Genomic DNA, 6,301 nt, shown 5'->3' on the forward strand with positions numbered 1-6,301 from the left:
GGGAAAATAATTACATGTGAAGTAGTACCTTTGGATCAGCTTAGGAGATGTGCGTGTCTCTTTCCAATAGCAAACCCCTTCCAACAGCAGAATCCACCACTGCCACCCCAAACAAGGTCACTCTTCTTCAATCTAGATCAGGCTAGCAAGGCAATGAGATTATAATACTTGGGACTTGATCATGTCAGGCTCCTGTAGCTGTCGCTGAATTTCAATTGCCTTTCCATTTGCAAAACTACATTTTAAAAATACCTTATTAACACAGATCCTTGCTAGTTTATGGTAATTAAAAGCAATAAATATTCACGTGCACAATGCTGCAGACCTCGAATAGCCAGTGGGTCAATAATGCCTTCCTGGTGAAGCTGGATACTAAATCTTTTTATTCTTGTTCAAATGGGAGTAAGAGTCCCGTCCCTCTCATTCTCTCTCTCTCTTTCCTTTGAAATTCATGAATTTTGTAACCTGGGAAATCAAGATCCCTACCGCAACCAAAATAAATGCATTAAAGATGACGTATTGTATTTACCTCATAGGGGCATGAGCCATCCAAAGTTAAGCACTGCTTTCAGGAGGAGAGAGTTTTATCATGCTGTAAAAAAACAGGCAAGGAACACCGGTGCCACCTCCAGTGGGGGCCTGGGCCCCCAAGCCCCACAACATTTTTGTTGTGGGTGCCCAACCTCTGCGCCCCCCCCCCACTGCCACATACTGATGCACGCCACCCAGATTTTGCCCCTGCCACTGCTACTGCCTGGCCTTTGCCCCCCACTGCCGCCATGTGCCACCACCCGACTGCCACCTTATCTCTGGTGCTCAGGCGTGGCAGTGGCGACTGGGCTGGGGCCTGCACTTCTGCCACGGGGCATCTGTTGAGGCCTGCTGCAACTGCAGGTGTGCTTCCGGGGTGCGTCCACAGCTGCAGCACATCATAACAGAGGTCCCACGGCAGAGGCGCAGGCCCTGGCCCATTTGCCACCGTGTCACAGGAGCGCACATGTGCACCATGCCACTTGTCAATTGATGTGGCAAGAGGACGTGTGCCACGTTGCAGCAACATCATGCTGTGCAGTGTGGCGTGTGCGCTGGGCACCCATGATGTGGGGCCCAAATTGGTGAGCCTGGGAAGGGACCTCGGGCCAAATACAGCCCTGCTGACCTCTCCATTGATGTCTTCCCAGGCCACACCCCTCCCAGAGGCTGCACCGACTCTGAGTGCTTTTTGCCTGGCTGGAATGTGTCTTTAAAATTGGAGGAGGAGGGAAGTGTAACATGTGTCTATGTGTGCAGGAACCTCTGCATGGCTAGAATATGAACTAACGCTGATTGCAACCCAATGTAACAAAGAATTTGAGGCTCCCAGAGAACAACTTACTTAATTTATTAAATTTGTATGCCACCCTTCATTAGTAGATTTCAGGGCGGTTCACAAGATTAAAAAAACACAAAAAACATAATAAAAACAAGAGCAGAGCAAAACAATAATCCTACACATACACTTCTTGTAACTAAGCAGCCAATAGATAAATGCATCTCAGAGAGCCAGTTTCATGCAGTGGTTAGTGTCATACTAAGACCTGGGAGGGGACGCGGGTGGCGCTGTGGGTAAAACCTCAGTGCCTAGGACTTGCCGATCGTATGGTCAGCGGTTCGAATCCCTGCGGTGGGGTGAGCTCCCGTCATTCGGTCCCAGCTCCTGCCCATCTAGCAGTTCTTAAGTGCAAGTAGATAAATAGGTACCGCTTTATAGCGGGAAGGTAAACGGCGTTTCCGTGGGCTGTGCTGGTGCTGGCTGGCCAGAGCAGCTTCGTCACGCTGGCCACGTGACCCGGAAGTGTCTTGGGATGGCGCCGGCTCACGGCCTCTAGAGCGAGATGAGCACACAACCCCAGAGTCGGACGCGACTGGCCTGTACGGGCAGGGGTACCTTTACCTTTACCTTTACCTTTAAGACCTGGGAGACCAGGGCTCAAATCTGCTCTTGGCTGTGAAGTTTACAGAGTGTCCTTGGGACAGTCTCTGCCTTGCAGCCTAAAAAATGGAAAAGAAAAGGGAAACATTGAAGGAAAGCACCATTTGATACTGAAAAAACATTTTCCTCAAACTGATTTCAACTCCTAAATGCAGTTCATTAGCTTGCCTTTTAATACTGGCAACACTGAAAATAAATTAGCACACCACTGCTGTCTCCAAAAACCACAGAGAGACAGTTTTGCGTTGAGAAAGGAGGAATGTTTTGAAAGGGCATATCCAACTCTTCTTGTTCAGAAGCCATTGATTCCAGATTCAGGGAGAGGTTGTCTCTCTGGCAGCACTGAGACCCAGGGTGGTCTTGCAGTCCCAGCTGCACTAAGCTGTGCTCTTCATATCTGCAGTGCTGTCGGCCTTCATTAACTTGTGCTAACAGACAGAGGGGGCTGCTCTGAACCCAGATCAAACAATAGCATTTTGTTCTCATCAGCAATTGACTTCATTTGGTTGTGTAATCTAATTGGCTTGGAGTACAACAGGAGAGTGTAGACTGAGGTTTTTCTCCCCCCCCGCCCACCTCCACTCCTCAACCTCATTCTCCCATTGCAATGCAAAGCAACAGCAATCAGTTTCTTTGAATTTTCAACCAGACTGAGCCCATTTTTAATAAGTACATGTGAATTTCCTCCATCTCATTCATTTGCTGTTCCTCTGATCCACTCACCTATCTCTTCCACTCTTCCTGCATTCCAGTTTCTGAAAGAGAATGTCTAAAATTAACTGTGGGACTGACCCAGTCTGTCAAAGCTTTTGAGGCAGGGGGTATTTTCCAGTTCATTTGTCTCATTTCCCCCCTCTAGTTCCCCACCCACACCTGCATATTTGATAAAATACTACAGAAGATGTAGTATTTAATGGAGAATTCTATGTATGAAAATATAATCTGCAAAGGATATGTTGGGCATGTTTAGTTTTGGAAAGAGGCAATTAAGAGTCAATAGGATTAAAGGTAAAGGGACCCCTGACCATTAGGTCCATCTCGCTTTATTGTCCGGGGGAGCTGGCATACAGCTTCCGGGTCATGTGGCCAGCATGACTAAGCCGCTTCTGGCAAACCAGAGCAGCACACAGAAATGCCATTTACCTTCTCGCCGGAGCGGTACCTATTTATCTACTTGCACTTTGAAGTGCTTTTGAACTGCTAGGTTGGCAGGAGCAGGGACCGAGCAACGGGAGCTCACCCCGTCATGGGGATTCAAACCGCCGACCTTCTGATCGGCAAGTCCTAGGCTCTGTGGTTTAACCAACAGTGCCAGATTGAGAAGGCCAGATTGAGAAGGCGATTGGACTCTAACCCGGCCCCTGGGTTAGAGTCTTCGACAATGACATGGGAAACCAGGTTTCAAATCTCCACTCAGCCATGTGACTTAAGACCACTCAGTCACCATTTTTCTGCCTAGCCTACTTCATAGGGTTAATGTGAGGATGAAATGGAGAGAAGGAGAACCATGTATGCCACCTCAAGCTCCTTGGAATAAAGGTGGTATGTAAATGTAATGTAATAACTTGTCCCTGCAATCAGTGGCGTAGCGTGGGTTGTCAGCACCCGGGGCAAGGCAAGTAATTTGTGCCCCCTAACCCGTGGATTTGCGCCCCCTAACCCTAACCCCCAGATGTTGCGCCCGGTGCGGCGGGCCCCCCTGCACCCCCCACGCGACGCCACTGCCTGCAATGCTCCCCAACCACTCCCCTTCCCCATGCCATACCATTCACTGGCCCTGGGTGCACCCTTCTTGAGAATGTTTGCCTTGTTTGGATAGAGGCTGGAACTGTTGTTTGTGTGTATGTGGCCTATTGTCTGGAGGTAACATTGGGATTCATTGTTCTGGCCAGTTTTGCTTCTGATCCCACCCAACACTAGCACAACCCCTGGAAGGTTGCTCAGGAGGGAATGCAGATCTCAAGATGAAAAGGATTCCATGTGCTGATGCAGAGATCTGGAGAACTTGAAGTCTTGCATACTGTTTTGTGACATTTTGGTTGGACTGGTAAAGATGTTGCACTAGTAAGAATTTGGAAATCAATTATGCCATTGCTAGCTGGGGCTGATGGGTGCTGGAGTCCAATAATATCTGAGAGACCACAGTTTCCCCCACTCTGATTTATGGAATTTACTGCAATGAGATGTGCTAATAGTCCATAGGAGATTAGACAAATTCATGACAATAACCATTAACAGCCATTAGCCATTGTTGGTAAATACAGTGGTGCCCCACAAGACGAATGCCTCGCAAGACGGAAAACCCGCTAGACGAAAGGGTTTTCCGTTTTGGAGGTGCTTTGCAGAACGAATTTCCTATGGGCTTGCTTCGCAAGACGAAAATGTCTCGCGAGTTCCTGCGATTTTTTTTCACTCCCCACCCCCTTTTTCTAAGGCACTAAACTGCTAATAGCCTTTTAGCAGCTAATCCGCTAATCCCTTAAGACTTTAATAGCTGCTAATAGCTGCTAAACCGCTAATAGCGCTAATCCGCTAATCCGCTAATCCGCTGATGGGGTTGCTTCGCAAGACGAATAAACCGCTAGACGAAGAGACTCACGGAACGGATTCTTTTCGTCTTGCGAGGCACCACTGTACAGTCATACCTCGAGTTGCATTTGCTTCACGTTTTTTTTCTGGTTACAAACGCGCAGGAACAATCTGTGTGCTTCGCGCATGCACAGGAGTGATCTATCATGCCATGCACATGCGCAGAAGCGGCGCTCTACTTATTTGGGGTGCGAGCAGCACCCTGGAATGGATCACGTCCATAAGTAGAGGTACTGCTGTAAAGCCATGAGGTTCAGTGATGGTGCTCCTCTGATTACCAGATACTGTGAGTGAGGGCACATTGACAGAAGGCGGTTGGTTTAATGGCCACCTTGCCGGCATCCCAGAATACTTTTGTTTGGAGAGCTGCTGCCAATCAGTGTAGCCAATACTGACCCAGATGGACCAATGGTTTCAAAGGCAGCTTCCTATGATCTGGGATGGTGAATTGGGGGAACCAATTACTGGATGTAGGGCTCAGGTGAACACTTTGACCAGCCAAATGTCCTGATGTTTTAGCTGAGTGGGATGGCAAAACCTTCAATGAAAATTTGGAGGATGACACAGAGGACAACTTCGAGGGAATAACTTTAGGGTGGGGTGGATTTGATAATGTGGCTGCATAGTCTTTCTGTCCCATCCTGCCACTTTTAAACATTCACTTTATGTTTGATGGTTTTATAAAAGGTAGATAACATGGCATCCTTGCTGGACTCCAAATCTCATAGGCCTCAATCAGGACAGCCATTGTTCAGCAACAGTGGGAGTTATAGACCACAATATCTACATTGGCTACACCTCTTTGAAAGCAATGATTTCTTCCATGCTAAGTAAACTTTTACTTCTTCTCACCCCTTGCGCAAGCTTGTTCATCATTTCATCTTCCTTGACCCTTGAGCATTACCTCCACCTGAAACTTCCAATCTTCTTTCACCCTTACCTCCCTGTTTGGGGGAAAAAATCCACTTCTCTCTCTCTCTCCATGGAAAGGTGTCTCTGATTAAAGGAGGCTAAAATAAATAAATAAATCACTTCATGTTATAAACTGCATGGCCGGGGGGGGGGGGGGGAGATGAAGCCGACAGCATGTTGTGGGCTCAAGAAAATTAGGATTTTTATTGGGGGGCCATACATTTATTTGGACCCATGAGCTGTCGTTTCCTGGAAATCTAATTTCTCAGGCCCTCGGTGCCTGGACTGGCCAATTGGCAATTGCTGAGTGACTTGCTGACTTTAATTAATCTTAAGTGGAAAGAAACCTACAGTTCTTTTCTTCTGGACAGCTGGTGATTGTGTGTGCAAGGGTGTTTTGTGGATGAGAAATGAAAATTATAATTAAAAGAACTCAAATTAATTTCAGAGAGTACCGCTACAGTGCTCTGAGTCTGCAGGGGGAAACTTATAACTTTGACATAAAGCTGAAGTAGGTTGAGGAACCTGCAGCCCTTCAGGTGCTAGTGGACTCCAGATCCCATCAGCCCTATCTAGTCAGGGAATGATGGGTGGTGTAGTGCAACGGCAGCTGGAGGGCCACAGGTTCCTCATCCCTTCTTTAGATCTTGGAATACCAAATTATCTGGTCTTGTTTCCAAAATGGAACTTGTGCTTCAAGAATCCTCTGGGTCCCTCTCCCTCAAACACCATTTCAGGTTTGGCACTGGGGTCAAAGTAACCAGGCACCTGCTGAGGCCAACAACCCACTCTAAGGGGGCACTTTCAACATCATAAACTTTCTGGTCC

The 6,301-nt window shown here is 47.6% G+C and overlaps 1 long non-coding RNA gene across 1 annotated transcript; it reads right to left on the minus strand.

Annotated features, from left to right (window-relative positions):
• Positions 1–1,453: 1,453 nt before the first annotated feature.
• On the minus strand, positions 1,454–2,816 carry LOC310669947. The gene is made up of 3 exons (XR_014507456.1): positions 2,696–2,816; positions 1,955–2,031; positions 1,454–1,577 (listed from the first exon to the last, which is right to left on the minus strand). It is a non-coding gene; the product is annotated as an uncharacterized lncRNA (long non-coding RNA).
• Positions 2,817–6,301: the final 3,485 nt, after the last annotated feature.

This window comes from Podarcis tiliguerta (assembly GCF_965153285.1).
Source record: "Podarcis tiliguerta genome assembly, chromosome: Z".
Classification (NCBI taxonomy): Eukaryota; Metazoa; Chordata; class Lepidosauria; order Squamata; family Lacertidae; genus Podarcis; species Podarcis tiliguerta.